Source organism: Adiantum capillus-veneris, chromosome 29, assembly GCF_014529385.1.
Source record: "Adiantum capillus-veneris isolate H3 chromosome 29, ASM1452938v2, whole genome shotgun sequence".
NCBI classification, from domain to species: domain Eukaryota; kingdom Viridiplantae; phylum Streptophyta; class Polypodiopsida; order Polypodiales; family Pteridaceae; genus Adiantum; species Adiantum capillus-veneris.
The window spans coordinates 72,868,620-72,892,499 of NC_140959.1; positions in this window are offsets into that span (position 1 = coordinate 72,868,620).

The following is a 23,880-nucleotide window of genomic DNA, read 5'->3' on the forward strand; positions in this document are numbered from 1 at the left end:
AGTTACCTTCACGCACAAGTACATTTTGTACTTGAAGGATGTTCTTTTTTCAGACATTCTTACATGAGACATATTCCACAGGTGGAGAATATGAGTATCTCGGAGTGGCACTAGCGCCCCCTATTTCAAGATGTGCAAGACAAAGTCTCTAGGTGCTCGTCAAATTATTTTCTAGACCATTTTTAGCACGACATATCAGGAGCAGTTTTGGTGGCCAAAAATTGCTAGAATGACTTGTTCAAGTACAAGTACTACTAAACAACATTACAGATGGTTGTTTATACATATATCAAGACTCTCAGTTGTTAATGAAAAAGTTTCATTGTTTGTCCCTAGAAGTGACTAATGTTTCAGTAGAGAATTTTTAATTAAGAAAGGATTTTTGAGTATATAAAGGATTCTTCTTCAATTAATTAAGAAAAGTATAAATAGGTTAACCTAGCTTTGTTAATTAAGAAAGGTTAGTGCTAATTACCGTTAATTAATCAACTAGAGCTTTGATCTCTAGTGATGTCTGCCTAGAGGTCTCTCTACATCTGAGAAAATGTGCCAAGGCTCTGAGTCTAATTTTTTATGAAGGAAGGGGATCTTTTTATAGTTTTTCTGGGCCCCGGGCTGTTCCTGTGGTAGGTTCTGGCACCTCAAGCAAGGCCCTTGCTTCTGGGTAGCGCCACCTACTGCTAAAACTATCCTGAGTAGGTTCCCCATAGCTCCACACTGCCTCCTCAGCTTCCTGAATCGATTTTGACTGATTTTATTGATTTTCAATGATGAAAATTGGAATATCAGTAATTTCTACAACCTTAGGATAAGAAAGTCTTTGTTAATAATAATTACTGAAACCATTTAATTTTTCTTAACTAATTGAATTCCTAATGTAACCTTTCAGGGCCCGTAACTTTTCCAGATTTTATCGGAATCTAATTCTGAAAAATACTGACCATAGTAAAGCTCTGGTTATGATTCCAAAAATACCAATATCAGCCATGATTGAATCATTCAACAGTGTTTTCAAGTTAAATTTACAGGCTTCGTACAATTTCTAAGGTTTCAGAAACTGGCAACCCTACATGAAGGATTAAAGACACAATTTCAAGAAGAATAATGATGGCTACATTCACTATATTCTTTGCCATCAACTCCCATTCCTCCATTATGCTTCCTACGGTCTTGTTCCCTTCTCATCTTCTTTCCCTATGCTACCTATTGTATTCATCTTTTGCAATCGGTCAACACATTCTATCTTGGTGCCATACATTGTGTTGTTTGGGATACACTTCATTGTGAGTATGGTTTATGCTAGTTCTTTCCATTTTGATTATGTTAAGGTGTGCGGATTTGTCACCATACACACACTCTCTCTCCATCTCATATTCCTATCACCTTGCTACTTTCATCTTAAGGTGCGCCGGATTTGCCACATGTTGTATGAGTAGTGAGCATACTTGCGTGTCTCCCTTACCTCATTATCTTCCTTACTACATGTACAAGTAGTAAACTCATTCTCACTCACTCACCGTTCCTCTCATCTTGTTTTTTGACTACCCCATCCCACACTTGGGCGTGGATCTTGAAATTTTTCTCCATGGCATGTTTGATTGTGTATATGTATGCATTCTAGCCGCATATCTTGATAGGTGGTGCCCCTATTGTGTACCTCCCATGATGAGTCCATTGTGCATAGTCTTGGTGTAGAGGCCACGGGGTCTATTTTGTGCTTCCACCTCTCAGTTTTTGCCCCAACTGAGAGGGTTTGTAAATACCTTCAATTTACAAAGAGTAGCCATGCATGTCATCAATCATGGACGAGTGGCTACAAGATTTTTCAAACTAGAGGAATGAAGAAGAGGAGACTATAGAAGCACTCAAGACCTTCATCGAAGTGCTACTGCCAGGTTGTAGCGTTGTCGATATCCAAGAGGTAAGCTCTCCATCTTGCATTGCTCGTGCTGATCACAAATCAAGAGCATTAAGAGGCAGGGCTATCAAATGTGATCATTGTTGTCAACCAAAGGATTTTCTCAATGAGTGCCGACATAGGAGGTGAAGAAAGAATGGTGAGTTTTTCTTTTGAGAACCGCATCAACACTTTCACATCAGTCGAATTTTGTGTAGCACCATCTGTTGTTTTCTAAATGCATGCACACTAGGTGCTATGGGCCCTAGTGTTTAGCAAAGTCTGATTGGGAATGGCATGGATATTCCATCAAGATGTTGCTTTTGAAGCATTTTGCACTCTATGTGCAGTCTCTCTATGAGATTACTTTTGGGTCTACAAATCACTAATAGAGGTCATGGCTTAGTTTGGGTGCTTGTGGATTTTTCAAGTTAACCACGATGGTTATTCAGGAAATTGTTCAGTCCTCAGCAATGTTGTACGATATTTTGTTCCCCGTTTACCAGTCATTTGGAAAAACTGTCTGTAAACCATGGGGGAAACACACATCCGTATTGTCAGTTATCCAAGGGGACAGGCAGATTACAAAGTGTAATCTTGTGCTAAAGGAGATGCAAAGTGCGTACATGAACACCAAGAGATCCACTTAATAAGGTTGGGTTAGTGATGAAATTTGAGAACAAGTCAAGGACTTACACTTGGTTGATGAGCTATGTCAGCAAGTTACCTTCATGGAAAGTAAAAAGCGGTACTCTTTCAGGTACATCTTTGTTGTGATAACTCATTTAGCATGCTCATGTGCATTCTAAATAGAGTCTATGCACTATTATTGGATTGGAACCGGTAACACGAGATGGTTGCAAATGGACAACAATGTGCAAAATCAAGATGTTATTCTTGATTTCATTGGACCTCCTACTGCATCGTTTTTTGGTCAAACAAATAGCTGGATCCATGAGGGATACCACTGTGGAAAAATTTAGCGTTCTTATAAAGATCCTACCATTTTTATTTTTGCGGATGAAAACGATTCTCCAAGGGGGGAGTAATGTCATGCCAAGGGTAGGACTATAGGAGGGCACGGCCCTGGCCAAGGGCCGACACATGCACATGCGGTATAAGAGCTATATATAGCTAAGAGCCAGAGTGCCAAGGGCCTATATATAGGTATGGTTGGGTGGTTATTGGCATGTCTATCTCCCTATGGTCTTTCATTGTTGTTGTTGAAATTGTCTTGCGAAGAGCTTTGAGCATCATTCTTCCCCTTTGAATCATTTCAATATTTGTTTTCCATGGGCTTGGAATTCCTCTTAGTCCCTTGCTGGAAATCAATACAAGAAACAACCATAGTGTGGTGGATGGCTTTGTTGATAGAACCAAGATGTTGTGAGTTGACATACTTGGCCATTTTTTAAGGTAATCCCGCACAAAATTGTTTCTTTTTCTCGATGAAGTCTATCTTTTGAAGCATTATAGCTTTTAAATGTAAATACCAAAACTTTTCCACATATTTGTGGGTAGACTCATTGGAGAGTAGCTTCAAACTCCGCCATCGGTGAGCACTTTATCTTTGGAGTCACTTGCAAGGAATTGCTTAACGATGGAAACTTGTAGAGTTTTACGTGTTTTTGGAGCTTCACCGTTGCCATGAAGGCTAGCCCATCATTGACAAGCAGATTATTGAAAGTGCATTGCTACATGATGTAGCTTGGAGGATTCAATGAATCCCTCGTCTCCAAGGGCCGCATCAAAATGCTGGATAAGGGACAATACTTTGTCATTAGCACCAAAGGTGTCATCATATGTGAAAAAAGATATACTCTTTCCTCCCTCTTTGAACTTCTTAAGATTGTGGGACCTTTTACAAGAAGGATATGATTTGGAATGTCCTCTCCTCTTGTATTCTCTAGGAGAATGTCCGCTACTTTCATCGGCAAAAGAGGAGGAAGGTGATGAATAAGGAGAAGAGGGTAACCTCTTTCTCACCTTTTTCTTCCTTTTATTCTCTGTTCCCTTTTGGAGTGACGAGGAGAAGGACTATAGGAAGATCTTTTTCTCTCTCTCGAGGAGCTGGGGCTCGTCGAGACTGCCGTCTTTGTGGAGCCACATCTTCAAAGGAATTTAGAGATTCACTTCTTTCTCATTCATTTGATTCCTCCTCTTCTCTTATCGGAGAGAGTCTTCTTCTTTTGGGAGTCTCAATAAGAGGCTTCCTAAGGTCTCTCTATTCTTGGAGAGGTAGGGAAATCCCATAAGCACGAAATTGTTAGGTAACTTTAGCTTGCAAGGCAAGGTTGCCCATAGCTTGTTGCAACCTAGTAACAAGATATCTCACAAACATTGGGCATCATCAGTAGCACCTTCATGTGTAAAATCAAGCTTGCCAATATTCATGCTACTCTCTTTATTATTTTCAGCCATGCTAATTAAACTTATGTATATGCTACTTTGTGCTTTGGTACCCTTAAAAACCTTAGTTTCTACTCTTCTTTACCTTTGAAAATTAGCTCTTAAGAAGACACACACATGGTTTAGAGATTATTGATTGCAAAGAGTAGTGGAGAGGATCTAACATTGATCGATTGATTATGGTTCCTGTTGAGTTTTCTAGTAGCTCAATAACGGTTAAGCCAAAGGAAAGCCCCAAAAGACTCCAATATTAAGACTATAGCTCCCAACAATGTACCTCAAACTAAGCCATTTTCAACCAAGATAATAGATCCCTGTCCCACTTACCCTGTTGCAATGAACAGGTCCAACCCTTCATGGAAAACTTAAGGACCTCTCTTCTTAAGAAAGAAAAGAGAAACCATAAGCTTTGATACCAGCATAAGGGAATTGGACTATGAACATTGAGAATAGCAAAATTTAGAGAACTATAGTGAGCATTTTTATGTGAATACTTTGAGAAAATAGAGAGTGAACTTGATTAGAGGTAGCAACATAACCATTATACTTAATTATCTTGGCATGAACAATAATTTGCAAGAGAGAGAATTAGAGAACATGATAACAATTGAGGACCGGATTTATGTGGAGCCAGTCCCCCCTCCAAAAAGATTTTGTATTATAGCTTCTCCCATAAAGAGAGACTAGGTACAATACAAGCTTTGTGTTCCTTGAGACCTTCATGATGCAATGAAGATAGAGAGCTTCCAACACCACAATTATGCCCGTAACTTAATCTAATGAAAGCATTAACTTGTCTTCGGCCTTAGTCCCAAGGTCTCAAACACCTTCAAAGGTGGAGAGAGCTAATAGGAAATGAGGGTAGGGAAGAGGAAGAAGAAGTAACATACAAGAAAGAAGTAGTGTCCTTTCATACTGAGGGCCATTTTCAAAAATTTTCTCCACCTCTCTCTTGGTATGCACTTGATGTATGAAAATCACACAAAAAAACCTATGTATTTAATTTGTACATAGCTATTGTTTTGACATGTTTGGATCTCGGAATAAGGAGAGGAGGGAACAAACCCTATGAAAAGAAAAAATCATTGGATGCTGATTCAACCTGACGGTCACTATAGGTGAAGAGTAAAAGTCAATAGTGAAAGGGAGGAGAACCTTATGCATTTTGGAGTTGGAGTCAGCAAAATATTATAAAATTCAAGCATAATTCACTTGTGGACACAAGGTTTGCACATGAAGTCAAGATGTGACACACTACATACACACACTATACCCCATATGCACACTATCCCATACCCACATACACACCCTTGTGCTACATGCTAGTAGCATGAAACCTAATCACGTAATCACAACACCATCACCATCACCATGCACAAAATGAGCACCATATCTTCACACACTTGTAATGAAGTGTAAGGTCCCCAAACCCGCCGACACCAAAATTGGGACGGGACCATTGACAAGTCTGTAGATCTAATAAAATCAGAGTCCTTACACAAGAAAAATTCCAGGGACTTCACCCTTACCATTGACAATAGTTTAGGTTTATAGCCCTAGAAGGAGACCTAGTCATGTCTCGCAGTGGAAACGGGACCACAAAAAAAACTATTCCGGTCCTATAACTTCCATCATTAGATTAAGGTTTCCTTAGCCAACATTTTTTTCCCCCTAACATATGTGAGGGCACAGCCGTTGGTGGATTCCTCTTTCAAGTGAAGAAGTTTCTAAATGTTTTAGTGTGTGGGAATGGATAGTTACCTGACTAATCAGGTTCACCTGTCCATGATTGACAACCATAGTCAATCCCCACTTACCACCCCGCACTCACACATGATTTCTGTGTTGTTTAATTACTACCACATTATTTTCACAATTAAACAATGATTTATTTTAACTTTCATCACTGGATTTCATTAAGACAACCCTTGAAAATAGTATTGAAAACATTCTTTTAGCAAACAAACATATTTAGACTCAAGACCAGTACTGGCTTGTCTTAAGACCACCTATACAGGGGTGAAAACAAAACGACACCCATTCCTTATTTATAAAAACCGGGGTGGAAAAAACCATTACCCAAATTCCGGGCGCCCATACGCCAACCGATTGCCCATACAACCGGGCGGCTCCCCTAGGATAAAAAATGGTATCCTAACTTATGTAGAAACATCAAGACACAACACGGAGTAGAAACTCAACGTTCATGGAGGTAACCGACTTAGCCATGGATGGTTGGAAAGCCATCATTATCATCAAAATATACCAAGGAGTCGGAGGTGTCTTGAGACAAGCTGTCTTAAGGATGGTCAAATATTTCTTTCCTATATTAATCAGTCATCATAACCCAATCATTTATTTTCTATTTACAATCATTTCTCATTGGTTTCCTGGAAGTTACCTTCCATTTACAGCCAGTTTATCCTTCCTAACCCTTACGTATGCAATGCTAGCTTAAAAATGAACTTTAAAAGACTTAAGCGAACAAAATAGAAATCCACCTAGGACTGGTCGTCCATGTGCTGTTGCGCTAGAGCCTGCAGACTTTTCTCCGGCCTATGGCTAGGCTCAGCCTCATGGTCATAAGTGGCTTTATTTCTTTTGTTTCTAATATCCTCTTCCTCGGTAACAGGATTTCCTCTGGTTCTCTTTGGAGCCATATCAGCAGCCTTTATAAAAGAACTTTATTGATTAGAGTTTTAATTAAATAATCTCTTTTCTTCCTTTTTACCCAAGATAAGGATTTTTGGAGTAAGTAGGTATACTTGATAGTTTATTGGATGAGATCTTTCTCTTGTAACTTCCTTGTACTATTAGTATTTTCCCATAATTATTGTTTAATTCGGAGCGCTATTTTACTGGGTTTCTCCTTAGTCTATATTCCATGAATATCTGATAGTTAGCCTTAGTAAATTATAATTCCTATCTGCTAGTGGATTACTCACCCTAGATGTAATTTGATATGTTCTATCTTTAGGAATTTTCATAAAATTGATTTATAAATTTTTCCTCATATACTTACGGTCTAATTTAGGCAAATTTTACCGATAGTAATTTGTTATACCAATCATTTATGCTAAGGTAGTTTTCCCAACCTTCAATAGTGATTTCGGACCTCAAGTATTTATTTGGTAATTATATAAATTCATTTACTAATTTCCTTTCTCTATTTTATACACAAAATTGGTTACTTTTAATAAACATAAGTATCTAAACTAATTATTTGAGGTTAAGATATCTATCACGGATTCTTCAAGGTGTATTTTACCTCTGATAATTATCTTAAAGGTTTTTAGATTAATTTACTATTTTTCTCCTTTTATTTTCCCCTAAAAGTAATGTAATTCTATTGAGATAAGTAGTTAAACTAATTATTTGAGGTTAAAATAATTATCACAGGTCCCACAAGGTATGATTTACCTCTGATAATTATCTCAAAGTATTTTGGATTAATTTACTATTTTCCCCTTTTAGTTTTTTGTAAAAATAGTGTATTTCTATTGAGATAATTTTCTAGACTAATTATCTGACATTAAGATAATTATCACGGGTCCCATAAGATAGAATTTTCCTTTGATAATTCTCTCAAAGTACTTTGGATTAATGTACTATTTTTCCCCTTTTAGTTTTCCCTAAAACTAACATAATTCTATTGAGATAATTAGTTAGACTAATTCTTTGAGATTAAGATAATTATCACAAGTCCCATATGATATGATTTACCTATGATAATTATCTCAAAATATTTTCAATTAATCTACTATTCTCTCTCTATTATTTTTCCCTAAAAATAGCATAATTCTATTGAGATAATTAGTTATAATAATTATCTGAGATTAAGATATCTAGCATGAGTCTCATAAGGTATGGTTTACCTATGGTAATTATCCCAAAGCATTTTGAATCAATTTGCTATTTTCTATCTTTTAATTTCTCCTAAAAATAGGGTAATTCTTTTGAGATAATTAGTTAAACTAATTATCTGAGGTTAAGATAGTTATCAAGGGTTTTATAAGATATTTTGTTCCTCTGATAATTATCTCAAAGCATTCTGGATCAACTTGCTATTTTTTCCTTTTAATTTTACCTAAAAATAGTGTAATTCTATTGAGATAATTAGTGAAACTAATTCTTTGAGATTAAGATAATTATCATGGATTTCATAAGATGTAATCTACCACTATTAATTATGTTCAATCATTTTGGATTAGTTTGCTATTTTCACCTTTTAATTTCCCTAAAAACAATGTAATTATGATGAGACAATTAGTTAAGCTAATTGTTAACCCTCACGGCACACGGACACCCTATGATCTATAAACGTTGTATTATTTAGAGTCAGGTACCGGGCTTGTCGGTCCAATAGGGAAAGGTAGAGTGATCGTCGATGAGAGGCGCACTTTCACTTGGACATTCAAGGGATTAGTTGGTTAAGCATGGGCACCCAAGTGTGAATGGGGTGAGCTCCTATAAAAGCCAACTAAACCTAATTTTTACTCATTCTCTCATTTGTGCAATTGAAGAGTGCTCTTGCTCCATCTCCATCTTCTTCTTCTTCACCTCCTTGTGTGTGTGTGTGTGAGAGAGAGAGAGAGGGAGAGTGTGTGTGCGATCGAGCATTACGAAGGCACGACGGCGGCGAAGCGGTTGAGTGCGGCACGACTGCAGCTTCTTCTTCATCGCGGCGAGGAGTCCACCATGAAGGCGAGCGTAGAGCGGTGAGTGACACACCCTTTGTTTTCTTGAGCTTGCTAGTTTAGGCTTGTTGTGTGCTTGGAGCCGTTTGTGGCTCGCATACGGTGTATTGGCAAGTCCCTTGCTTCGACAGTGCGGCAAGGAGCGCACATTTTTGGCGCCGTTGCCGGGGATATGCCCTACACTAAGCTCGGTTAGCACTTTACGCTTCCTTGTGGTGCAATTTCTATCATAGGAAAGGCAGGGAAGGAGTGTGTGGAGATTTCTGTTTTTTGCGTTTTCTGCATTTGCTGTCAAGTTTCAATTTCTGTTATTGTCTGCGTTTTTTCAATTTTTGCAATTTCTGCATTTTCAAGTTCGGCGTTTTCAATTTCTGCAATTTTCTGCATTTCTGCGTTTTTTTAATTTTCTGCAATTTCTGTATTTTCTGCATTTTTTCTGCAATTTCTGCATTTCTGCGTTTTTTTAATTTTCTGCAATTTCTGCAATTTCTGCGTTTTTTTCAATTTCTGTATTTTCTGCATTAACAAAAAAAAAAGTTAAAAAAAAAATCGGAAATAAAAAACGCGAGGGAGCGGGCAACGAAATTTTTCGAAAATAAAAAACGTGACTCTTAAAACGGACGGGTTGGTTTGTATAAAAGATAGATCGGGATCGGGATCATTTTCCCAAGCCCAAGCCCAAGCCCAAGCCCAAGCCCAAGCCTCAGTCCTCAGTCTTATAATATATACTAGACTCACTCTTATATATATACCCTACTCCCTCAAGAGAGAATGAGAGCATGTGGGACAAGTCCTCCACTCTCCTCCTTTCTCTTCCCACTTGCACCCTTAGACTTTCTAGTTTGGGCCTAGTTCCCTACTGGAAATTGACAGTTTTAGGGATTCCGAGGGCATAGAGTGACCAAACGGAGGGCTATAAAGCACGGCACGACCCTCTGACCGATACGCTCGTTTCGAGCTATCACACGGCCCATTCCACGACACGCTCTAAAAAATCTAGCAAAAAAACAAACAAAAAACACGCTAAAAACTAGTCATAAGGCCTCCTAGAGCAGCTTTTTGACACCTTAGGGTATCAGAAGCACATGCACTTACGCTCTGGGCGGGTGCTAGAACACGAGAATATTGAGGGTGCCTCTGTTCATACGGACACCCATTACCCATCCACGATAAGCTCTAGACCCTCAGCGGGGACACAAGGTAGCACCACCCAAGACCCTAAAATAGCCGCTAGTGATTCCTCCTCTGACTCGGAAATCATGGAAGCGTACCCTACCCAAAACACTGAGAGAGAAGGCCATGCACCTCCCGAAGCTCCACAGCCTAGTACTAGTATGTTTAGCCGTTTCATGGAAACATTAGGTAGAGCTACTCGCTCGGAACCTAATGCAAATGAAGCACACGAAGGGGGTGGGGAAGTGGAATCTCCTTTCACATCGCACGTGGACCCCACACCCCCAAAGAGTGTCCATGTGGATATCCTGCCAACTTCTTACCAAGAAGGCCCTGTTGAGCTGCCTCCTTCAGAAGTTCCCTCTAGAGTACCGTTGGTGACAAGTAAAACCACGGGGAGCAACATTGCTTCTACCTCACAAGAAACCGTTAACACGTCGACTCTAGAAGGATTGTTCATTAATGATCATTGGACATACGACCTCCACACTGAGGTGTTGACGGATCTACACTCTGGCCACGCCTACCATGTAGGATGGATAGAGATTGTACAATCCACCTCTAGTGCCACGAGCATCGAAGATCAACAGAAAATGATCTGTAATGTTATCCATGGCATTATTCAATCTGAAAGGCAAAACCGAGGGGTAAATATACTCTCAACTGGCCCTATGAGATTTCTGGATACGAGCAAGGCTCAACAGCCTACTCTATCACAAATGGAGACTCCTCTAATGAGCCCCATGGACCCATCTTACGTCATTTCACCTAGGGTCTCTATGCAATCTGAGCCTCCGAGCGAAAACTTTAGCTTCCCTAACTTGGCTCAACCCTCTATTAAGGAAAACACAGTGCTCACTCCAGGGATAAGCCTGACAGAGAATGTACCGATGACATCTACGGTTAGCGCAGTGCCACTACCTAGTGTTGTAGTACCTAATATGGGGCCTCGACCATATGTGCCTCTAGCCCCTTATGCACACATGGCCCCCACACCTCCAATTGTACCACTTGCTTATGCTCCTCGAGTGCCGCTCCCTAGCCCTTATCCGAGTGGACCTATGCCCGGTTATGTTCCATATCCTGCATCATCCACACATATGCCAAGACCGGTACCCGTTCCTCTCCCACATATGATTCCAAGAGTACCTCCACCGGCCCTACCTCCTCACATAGGTGACTTGGCAACGTTTGCTCAAACCATAGGTCGATCTATCGCGGAAAATATGTGTCATGCATCTGATAGAGATCCTAGAAGTAAGGCAGTACAAATTGCCAAACTCACGCAAAAATTCAATGGGGACGAAGATGCTAGAAAACACATTGAAGTGTTTGAACAAGTATGTGATTCCTTAGGAGAACGCAACGAACTACATAAGTGCAATGCCTTAAGCTTGACATTAAGTGGGAAGGCTGGAGATTGGTATAGGACCCTAAGGGTGGACGAGAAAACAATCTACCCTACCCTTCGAAGGTTGTTTCTAAAGGAGTACATACGAGAAGGTGTGCTTTGGGGTGTAGCATCTCAGCTACAGAAGGCCGAACGTAAGGAAGGAGAGTCAGTAAGGGACTTCATTAGTCGTCTAAAGCACTTAAACTCTCGCTACCCTGTAAATGAGCGCTTCAACAATAACCAACTGCTTGATCGATTCATTCGAGGGTTGAGGAATGAAGGAATCTATAATGGACTAGTGATTAGAGGTATCACAACCTGGGAAGATGTCACTGCCAATGCAATCCAATTAGAGGACAACTTGATGATAGCAGGCATGAGGGTGTCTACTGACACGAGATCCACTAGCTCACAAGCCATTGAGTATGAACCTAGTATTGCCTACGGACTTGATACATTGGAAGAGTGTCCTATATACTACATGGAAGATTGTTGGGGGCAAGTCAATCCGGTTTATCAAGCTGCTGCTCTCGCATCTAGAGGTCAAAATATCAACACCCAGGCTAGGAGGCCACCTCTTCAATGCTACGAGTGTGGTGGACCACATCGAGCAGCGGAATGCCCTATTAGGCTGCAAAAGAATGCTGCACAGATGCAAATGAATCAAGGGAGCACGTTTGCAATGCCAATACTCACATGTAATCGTTGTGGCATAGATCACTTGATTGCCCAATGCCCCTATAACCCAAATGCGCCTAAAATCACACCCCTGAATTTGGTCAAAATTGCTAGTGTGACATCGCCAATGCCACCCGTCGCACCCGCTTATGCGACTACACGGTCCATGCTTCAAGGGCCAGGACATATCCTCGAAGAGAGAGATACCGCGTCAGTTATCCAAGCAAAGAAAAAGAAGACACGAAGGAAGAAGTCGCAGAATACAGAAAATTCAAAGCCAAGTTCCAAAACAAACATAGGAACAGGAGATGACCCCGTGTATATGAATGACCTCGAGGATGATTCAGATTCAGTCGAGACAATGGAGACTAGAACCAATACCACAAAGGGAAAGACCGACAAAGAAAACCGTAACATGGAACCAAATGAAAACCGAATAAGAGAAAACCATAAAAAGCCTCTGAAAACACCACAAGTGTTTCCAAATCCAATCCAAGACCCCCAAGATAAACCGCAGGGGCAAAAAGGGAAGAATCGTAAAAAGAAGATTGGGACGTACCCAAACCCAGTAGACGAGATTAAGCAGGTGAAACATCTAAGAGGTTTAGTGGAGGAGACTCAAAGGAAACTAGAACCAGAACCCATGCAGGTCAAAATTCATGACACAGTGTTTCCCACGCAAGTTCATCCACCCCACATGAACCATAGACCGTTAGCCATATCTAGTATCATCCAAGAAGGGAGTGAGGACGGGACATCAGAAAGTGAGCATACACCTTTCTTGTTGGAAAGGATGTTTAACGAAGGAATACCTGATCCCATTGAGGAATATGAGATTCCATCCTCACCAATTCCTAGTCAAGGACCTACACCCTACAAAACGCCAATGAATGTTGCCAAACTAGTGGACTTCATGTCTTCTGAGGTCCGAACCACGATCATAGCAAAGCTGTATGGAGATCCTGAGTTATTCCTTGCACTTCGAGCATTCCTTAATGGAGAGCTACGAACGGGATTACCGCAGTTTGCGCGACCAAATAGGCCTGACTCGATTATGATTGATGAGGAAAATCATGTGCAATCACTTGACTTAGATGGACACGAGTCTGTGATTGAGGTACCCATTAACGAATTAGGGCAGTATTTTGAAGGCGACGAGTCTAATGCGACCCTACCCATCACTACCAAGGGATTAACTATAAAGGGAATTCTTGATGGTGGTGCGGGAGTTAGCATCGTTACAAAAGATTGTTGGGAATCCATGGGAAAACCCCGCCTCAGTGTTACTAACATTGTGGTAAAGATGGCAAATGGTACCATAGCCAAACCTATGGGGATGCTCAAGGATCTTAAGATCAAAGTTCTAGGACACAAGGTACGACATACATTCATTGTAATGGATTTCTCTAAACACCTTATGTCATATGAAATGATTTTAGGACGACCATTCATGAGGGAAGCACAAATGGTTCACGATTGGTCTAAAAATCATGTCTATTTGCAATTCCAAGACTCTGTCCTTGGAGTGGATTTGGTGACTGGTAAGGTACACCCCTTAGGGAGTAAAACCATTATTGATCATCGCTCTGACACCACAGTTCACTCGGCCCCACTACAATATTGTTACACTTGTAAGAAGGATACAGACATTGGCAAAGATTCTCCTTATATGGATATCCTACCTGGGATGACGGAATCAGACAATGTGGATTGGGTCCACCTAGCATCAACCATAGACACTTGGGGAAATAGGGGGACAACCTGGGTAACACCTGAGGGGGATGAAATGCCTATACCCTTAAATATGCTACAAGCAATGCATATCGCTTCTGACAAGACTCATCCTAAGGTAACAAAGAAAACATACAAGTGGGTCCCTAAAGCTTCTTTAGTGACCATAGCTAGTGCTAAAAAACAGAAGCCTTGTAAGAAACGTACCACTCGCTCCAAGAAAAGTAAGAAAATGTTGCGATGTATCCCTAAACGACTCTTGGAAGCCCAAGGCTACTATCAAGGAAATGATCAAATCTGGGTGCCAAAACGTAGATTGTGCTCTTACCTATCACCTGACCCAAGTGAGCCCAATCCCGTAGCTCCAAAACGAATCAATGATCGTGGAAAGAAAAAAATCACAGAATGCTACACACCCGCTCCCGAGCTAGTTTGGGTACCAAAGAAAGAACGATTTGTTTCACCTAGCTCAGGAAGGGGGGAGTCCCATGAAGATTCTAGCTCCTCATGTAATACATCCATAGAGGTAAAAGCTTCTACACAGCCTCCATCTATAGTAATGGACCTCAATGAAGCTACAAAAGAATCCACACCTCCCAGTGTTCAAGAATCACCTAATGAACCACTTCAAGTTCGATCCTGGGAGAGTACCTTACCACCGTTGCAACTTGACAAGGCACCTAGGGTAGTAGAAAACTACTGGCAAAAATCCTCACCTATTACCAACTGGAACAATTGGTTTCAAAGGGTGACAAGCTCATTTCAAACGGTATGATCTACCCAAGGAAGGGGGGAGTGTTTGCTGACATCCATCATTCACTTGTTTCCCTCTCAACCTTTTTCCCTGACCTCTATATCTCCGATCTTAGGGAATGTACATATAAAGCTTTATACTCAAAAAAAATAAAAAATAAATAAAGAGCAAGAGCAATTAGCAAACGAGTATGCACAATAAAAGTCAAAACATTGACTCAGACCTGCACATGTCACATCTGGTACAGTGAAACAGAAACCTATGCCATGAAACACCTTCGATCCTCATCACTTGAGTGATGGAGGGTAAGGTAAGATTAGTACGATAGGAGTGTTTCTGTTTTAGAGTTGAGTGATTAGAAAAGTTCTCTTTTCCCACTAATGTGCCTCCTGGAGGTATTCCTTTTGTTTCCTAGTGAGTACAGGAGCGTGTTGCTATTGATAGGATTTGGACGTTCATGGAACCTTCAAATCAAGCACGACCATCAACACAAACAGGTGTTTCTTGTCCATTAGCATTGCCCTTATCTTTTTGCATCCATGCTTGTCTGCTTTGATTGTGATTGGTAGCATAATATTCACCGCATTTGCTTAGTATCAAACATTTAATTCAATTTAATTTTTTGTCATAATCACTTGTCTAGGTTTAAAAATCAAGCAGTCCGACTAAGCTAGTTTGACCAAGTTAGGTGTTAGAGATCTTCTCTTAATACCATGGGGAATGCCTTCCTAATAAGCAATGGTTACTTAGGTTCTTAATCCGATTTAGGCAGCATTGTATGAAATGTACTAGGGCTTTCTAGTGGGCTTGACCCTATTGACCTTTAGCTTAAGTATTATAAAGGGAGTTTACTAATGTGATGAGCCTGGGGAGGGTAACAGTGTTATATGACCCCCCAAAGTTACAAAATTTAAATGCTGAAAATGAACAAGCAAAAAATCAAAGTGCCACAATGTAAAATTTTAAGCTGGAAGAGAAATCTCAGCTTGATTTGGTACTTCACTCACATGTATAGCCTATGGTACTAGAGCCCTAGAGGTTCCCAGTGTGGGCGCTTTTCCTTGAAAAGCAAAAAACCCAAGGCATACAAAATAAGCACACACATCAAAATTGAATCAATGTGAAAAGACCTTGGGGGGTCAAAGAAAAAGTAATCAGTCAGGCGATGATTTCATGAGAAATTCCTTTTATGGTAGCTTAACTACAAGGTTTTCTAGATATAGCCTCTAGTCAGCCCTGGAACATGAATACTTGGCTCTCGCGATTAAACAACTTAATTGACCACAGAAAATTAAGAAGCTTACCCATGGTATTAATACTTGATCTCTAGTGCCTTTCGACCGTCAAATTAGTGACCCCAGACTTGTTTAATTTTCTACCTTTACATCTGTTTATGCACTTGATTACATTGAAATTTAATGTTCATTGCTAACAAATTGTCTGAAATTCTTTTACCAATCAATGTGTCTACCTAAAACTGCATATGCTTTTTAAGAGAATGCAATTACTGTGCCAATGTTGTTTGATTTTGCAGTGACTGAAGAAGGCTAAGGACATTCATCTCAAATGCTCTTCCACCTCGACGAACCAGCTTCAACTCAATAGCTTCCGAGGACGGAATCTACATCAGGAAGGGGGGCATGTTAACCCTCACGGCACACGGACACCCTATGATCTATAAACGTTGTATTATTTAGAGTCAGGTATCGGGCTTGTCGGTCCAATAGGGAAAGGTAGAGTGATCGTCGATGAGAGGCGCACTTTAACTTGGACATTCAAGGGATTAGTTGGTTAAGCATGGGCGCCCAAGTGTGAATGGGATGAGCTCCTATAAAAGCCAACTAAACCTAATTTTTACTCATTCTCTCATTTGTGCAATTGAAGAGTGCTCTTGCTCCATCTCCATCTTCTTCTTCTTCACCTCCTTGTGTGTGTGTGTGAGAGAGAGAGAGATAGAGGGAGAGTGTGTGTGCGATCGAGCATTACGAAGGCACGACGGCGGCGAAGCGGTTGAGCGCGGCACGATTGCAGCTTCTTCTTCATCGCGGCGAGGAGTCCACCACGAAGGCGAGCGTAGAGCGGTGAGTGACACACCCTTTGTTTTCTTGAGCTTGCTAGTTTAGGCTTGTTGTGTGCTTGGAGCCGTTTGTGGCTCGCATACGGTGTATTGGCAAGTCCCTTGCTTCGACAGTGCGGCAAGGAGCGCACACTAATTAGTTGAGGTTAAGATAATTATAGATGGTTCCATAAGATGTGATTTACCTCTGATAATTATCTCAATGCATTTTGAATCAATTTTCTATTTCCCCCCTTTCAATTTTTCCTAAAAATAGTGTAATTCTGCTAAGATAATTGGGTAAACTATTTTTCGGATGTTAAGATAATTATCACAGGGTCGCTATGATGTAATTTACCTTTGATAAATATCTCAAATAATTTTAGATTAGTTTGATCATTTTCCCCTTTATGGTTTGCTGGAAACTAGTGTATATTTGCTTAATTAATTATGAAAATTACTCAAAAACTACAAGATAAATTTCCTAGCGTAATGACATTCTAACACAGCTCTGATAATTATCTCATCTGAATCTAAACTTAATAAATATAATTCCCATTAATTTATGGTTAAAAAGGATAATTTTAGCCCTAATATGATATAATAATTAGCTAGCTTAGAATCCCTAAGCTTAATCACAATAATCAATAGAGAATTTTTAATTAAGAGAGGATTTTTGAGTATATACAGGATTCATCTTCAATTAATTAAGAAAATTATAAATAGGTTAACCTACCTTTGTTAATTAAGAAAGGTAAGTGCTAATTACCATTAATTAACCAACTAGAGCTTTGATCTCTAGTGATTTCTGCCTAGAGGTCTCTCTACATCAGAGAAAATGTGCCACGGCTCCGAGTCTAATTTTTTATGAAGGAAGGGGATCTTTTTATAGTTTTTCTGGGCCCCGGGCTGTTCCTGTGGCAGGTTCTAGCACCTCAAGCAAGGCCCCAGCTTCTAGGTAGCGCCACCTGCTACTAAAACTATCCCGAGTAGGTTCCCCACAGCTCCACACTGCCTCCTCTGCTTCGTGAATCGATTTTGATCGATTTTCAATGATGAAAATTGGAATATCAGTAATTTCTAGAACCTTAGGATAAGAAAGTCTTTGTTAATAACAATTACTGAAACCATTTAATTTTTCTTAACTAATTGAATTCCTAATGTAACCTTTCAGGGCCCGTAACTTTTCTAGATTTTATCGAAATCTGATTCTGAAAAATACTGACCATAGTAAAGCTCTAGTTATGAATCCAAAAATATCAATATTAGCCATGATTGAATCATTCAACAGTGTTTTCAAGTTAAATTTACAGGCTTCCTACAATTTCTAAGGTTTCAGAAACTGGAAACCTTACACGAAGGATTAAAGACACAATTTCAAGAAGAATAATGATGGCTACATTCACGATATTCTTTGCCATCAACTCCCATTCCTCCATTATGCTTCCTACGGTCTTGTTCCCTTCTCATCTTCTTTCCCTATGCTACCTATTGTATTCATCTTTTGCAAGCGGTCAACACATTCTATCTTGGTGCCATACATTGTGTTGTTTGGGATACACTTCATTGTGAGTATGGTTTATGCTTGTTCTTTCCATTTTGATTATGTTAAGGTGTGCGGATTTGTCACCATACACACACTCTCTCTCCCTCTCATATTCCTATCACCTTGCTACTTTCATCTTAAGGTGCGCCGGATTCGCCACATGTGGTATGAGAAGTGAGCATACTTGCGTGTCTCCCTTACCTCATTATCTTCCTTACTACATGTACAAGTAGTAAACTCATTCTCACTCACTCACCGTTCTTCTCATCTTGTTTTTTGACCACCCCATCCCACACTTGGGCATGGATCTTGAAATTGTTTTCCATGGCATGTTTGATTGTGTATATATATGCGTTCTAGCCGCATATCTTGATAGGTAGTGCCCCTATTGTGTACCTCCCATGATGAGTCCATTGTGCATAGTCTTGGTGTAGAGGCCACGGGGTCTATTTTGTGCTTCCACCTTTCATTTTGTGCCCCAACTGAGGAGGGTTTGTAAATACCTTCAATTTACAAAGAGTAGCCATGCATGTCATCAATCATGGACGAGTGGCTACAAGATTTTTCAAACTAGAGGAATGAAGAAGAGGAGACTATAGAAGCACTCAAGGCCTTCATCGAAGTGCTACTACCAGGTTGTAGCGTTTTCGATATCCAAGAGGTAAGCTCTCCATCTTGCATTGCTCGTGCTGATCACAAATCAAGAGCATTAAGAGGGAGGGATATCAAATGTCATCATTGTTGTCAACCAAAGGATTTTCTCAATGAGTGCTGACAGAGGAGGTGAAGAAAGAATGGTGAGTTTTTCTTTTGAGAACCGCATCAACACTTTCACATCTGTCGAATTTTGTGTAGCACCAAGTGTTTTCTCTCCAACTGTAAGAGAAGAGTCGTCAACTATATTAACCACAAAGTCCAAGCCACAAAGCCTAAAGAATTTGGTGGAAGCAAGCAAGTCTATGCTCTCTCTAGGCCTAGAGAGTTCAAGTAAAGTATGACCATCCAAGCATCATTGTTGCATGCAAAATGACAGCTGATTGAGGTAGACTCTTCTCACCCAATCTATTTTGAACCCAATATGGAGGATTATGTGGAGTTCAACAAGAGGTAGAGGCCTGTGGTGAAGGTGTCACCTTGTCAACAATGCAACTCTAGTGGTCAAAGCCTTTCCCTACACCCAAGATGGATAATAATAGTAGGCCATAAGTCTTTCCTTTCCATTTCTTGCAACACATGCATGCAGCCGTGTACATTGATAGGAAGATATTCTACCATCAAAATATTATTTTTCTATTTGAAGCAGAGATGCTTGGTGAAATCCTTAGATCCCCATGTCCCATCATATTGCCCCTTCTTGATTACTACCACTCTTTTGATGTAGGCATCTTTATTCTATTCTAGCTTTGCAGTCTTCTTAGTTCGTGCTCAAGTTTTTCACCCATGTAGAATCACTAAGTCCCAGAAAAAAAAGTTTGTGATTGTTTGCTCATTGATTCACTATCATGGAAAGTGTCTCTTTTCCCACATTCAGTGGTAAGAAGGGAAAAAAAGACGCCACCACCAATTTTCTAGATAACTTTGACATCACTTGTGTGGTTTCTAACAAGTATGATGATGCCTCACGGCTACAAATTTTTCCTCTACTGATGAAAATAGAGTCCAAGTCTTGGTACAATGCTTTGTCCCAAGCTACCAAGAATGCATGGGACCTACTACGTGATGCATTTGTGGAGAGGTTTCGTGGAGACACAACCTCAGAAAAGTTATGGTAGCTGTTGACAGAGTTAAAGCAGGGTAGTCTGCTAGAGTATGCCACTTATGAACCCAAGTTTGTGGATTTGCGGAAGTGATGGGTTTCCTCACTGGAGGAAGGTGAAGGAGCACCTAATTTCCTAAAGAAAGACCATTTCATTGCTGGCCTGTGGTTGCCTCTTACGGAGAAGTTGAAGGGGAGATTCCATGCAATATATGATTTGGCAGCGGAAGTAGCCCCCCTTAAAGACAAGAATCCGCACATGCAAGTAAGAGTCAACAAGTCTAAGGAATCAAGCTCAGTCTGACTAACCTCAGTGATTGCAACACCCTCTCAGAAAATGCAACCACAAGAGGCATTAGAAGAGCAGCAAGACCTGTTGAGCCACATCACTACTCAGCTTGAGAATCTATCTATGCATTTGGTGCAAGGGCATGCACAAAATTTCAATAAAGAGAAATGAAAAGGACAATGAAGGCAAAACCAAGAATACCACTGCTACAATTGTGGGGAGGATGGCCATGGCATGTATTACTGCCCGCACCCAAAGAGGCAGAATTTCAACAGAGGAGCTAAACAAAACCAGGTTTCACCACCAAGGGCACCACAAAAAGCACCACCGTGCAAATCCTACAACCACCCATTCAACCACATCCACCACCACCACCACAATCTCTCATTCCACCCTTACCCCCACCACGAGTTGGCAATCAGGCAGTAAGTGTCATCAGTGTTAAAGGTAAGGGAAAGGAGAAAGTAGAGGAGGATATCAAGGGAGTGACAAAAGGTAATGCCAAGTTTAAAGCAGTAGATGCCATGGGGGTAAAGCGCGCTAGGCATGGCGAATCTTCCCAAAAGGAAGAAAATATCAAAACTAAAGGAGAATCTAGCAAAAGCCATCCAAGTCACGATGTAAAATAGACATTGTAGATTTCTCTTTGGGTAGATGTTCTAAACCATATGCTTTGGTTGAAGATGTTTTTTTGCAAGGCCCAAAAATCACCTGTTTTTGTTGGGAATGCGACATGGATCTAGAAACCTCTATGGATGAGTTTTCTAGTGGGTGAATCTTCAACCACTTCAGAGAAGGACTCAACTGTGAGTGAAAAAAGAGATAATAGCATTGAGGTGATGGGGTTCATTATCAAGGAACCTAAGAATATGAAGCAACCTGATGCCTCATCATCAAACCAAGGGGAGACACCAGGTATACAACCTCTCGTAGAAGCAAGTAAGCTACATCGAATGCTCTCTAGTGAGTTTGTGGGAAGGAGCGTGAAGATTATATTTTGATGCTAAGTAATTTTACCACAATGTTCGTTGATGAATATGATAAAATCACTGGCATCACACTAGTTCAACATCACATTAAACTTAAGGAGGGAAGTAAACCTGTAGTGCAGAAGCTTAGGCGGCTCGGAGTAATTCAACAAGACGCCCTACTCAAAGAGCTGAGGAAATTGCTAGAAGAAGGTTTCGTCTATCCTGTTGAAGACTCAGAGTGGGTTTCTCTAGTGCTATTAACACCAAAGAAGAATGGTAAGTAGAGGGTTTGTGTTGATTAGAAGCCTCTTAATACAGTCACAAAGAGCGACCGTTTTCCTCTTCCTTTCCAAGATTAAATTCTCAATGAGGTAGCAGGACATGAGCACTACACGGTATGTGATGGCTACTCAGGCTACTTCCAAATTAGCGTCACTGAAGAAGATCAAAAGAAGACAACCTTCATCACACCATGGGGATGTTTTATAGAGTTATGCCTTTTGGTCTCACAAATGCTCAAGCCACTTTTCAGCACTATGTGACATTTGTGTTTCAATCATTCTTTGAAAAATCAATGCGTGTTTTTATTGATGACTTTTGTATCTATAGCTCCTGCTCTCTTCATCTAGAGAAAGTTTATGAAGGTCTAGCTGGACTGCAAGCTTTGGGTGGCCAACGCAATGTGGAGAAATGCCACATTGGTGAAAGTAAGGCTACTCTTCATGGCCATGTGATCTCTGACAAGGGCATTGAAGGTGGCCCAAGCAAGGTTCAAGCTTTGGTGGATTTGACCTCTCCCACCACAACAAAGAATTTGGTCTCTTTCTTCAAAAGGTGAGGTATTTGAGTAGGTTCATTCAGATGCTCTCTCAAATTGTTCTCCCTTTATAACAAGTTACCCATCAAGAGGTCTTAACTTGGAGAGAAGAAAATGAACAACAGTTCAATGAGGTAAAACAAATTCTAGCCTCACTTCCAATTATTGCACCTCCAAAGTGGGAGGAGCCATTTTATGTAAACCCTAGTGTGGGCAATGACACACTTGGGGTGGTATTGATGCAAAAGGATTCTCAAATGTTTTTCATGCGTCTTATCTACTTCTCTAGTCGCATGATGACTCCATCAGAAAAGGGATACACGATAGTGGAGCACATGGTTCTTGCATTAATGTTTGCTACCACCAAATTTTGCTCTTATCTATTGTCTAGACCATTCATAATCTTAACAATGGAAGAAGTATTTCCTTATGTAATGCAGCACATGGATGTTTCTTTTAGGATTTCTAAATGTCTCACAAGGTTACAAGATTTTGACTACACAATGCAAGTGGAGAGCTCCACAAGTGCCAATCACAGATGCATTCTCACCCATCACAACTATGAAAATAAGCTGAAAATCAAGACAAGTGAAAAAGAAGTGACACCCGTGTCGGAAGTCCCTAAGATAGAGAGGACTCACTCTCTTTTCTTTGATGGAGCCTATACGAGGAAAGCGAACAAAGCTGCAGCGGGCATTGTCATCTTCAAAGAACAAAGGGAAAAGGTATTCTCCATTGGGCATCTCTTGGATTCCTACTCCAACAATGAGGCAAAATATGCGCGCAGCCTTAACTCTTGGGCTAGAGTGGTGTGTGAAATAAGGTATTCAATGATTAAATGTATTTGGTGATGCCATGATTTTAATAAAACAAATAAAATGAACTTGGGCTTTTAAAAATCCTAGCTTGCTAGGCCATTTGCACAAATTGAAGGAACTTTTAGAGAAGTTTCAAGTTGTACAATTACATCATGTCCCTTGAGAAGAAAACCAAGAAGCAGATGCTCTAGCTAGAGAGAAGCTACAAGATTTTTGAGTGGTGGGTGCTATCAAGTTGAAACAGCCTCTCTTCCAAGGTAGAGATGCTATGCCTGACATCAGGAGAGTGTCCTGAAAGATTTCTTGGACACAAGAGAGTGTCCTGAAAGATTTCTTGGACACAGGAGAGTGTCCTAAAGATCTTACTAAGGGCCAAAAGAAGTGGCTTGCGTGCAAGGCAAAAAAATACCGCCTTATCAATGACAACCTCTACTGCAAGGGTAAGGATCAAATTTTTAGGTGTGTACCTCTCTCTAGAGAAATTACAAAATTAATTACAAGTTGCCATGATGGTGTTTGTGGACGGAACTTTGCACTTGACATCACTAGTAGGAAGGTTCCACAAGCTGGGTTTGTGTGGCCTAGTTTACAGAGAGATGTGCATCACTGGTGAAAAACATGCAAAGAGTGTCAGAAGGCTGGTGATAGGAGGTTCACATATAAGCCACAGACTCCTATGATCTCATATGGACCATTTCAGAAATGGGGAATTGATGCCATTGGGCCTTTGCCAAGGATCCAATCAGGTAAATTGTATATCATCATGGGTGTGGACTACATCTATTTGTGAGTATTGTGCAAGAGGGGCCCTAATTGGTGCTTCCATGGTTTGTGAAGACTCCCTCTCACTCACTTCATTCAAACCCCTTGCTCTATGTGCTTGGAAGTGTAGTTT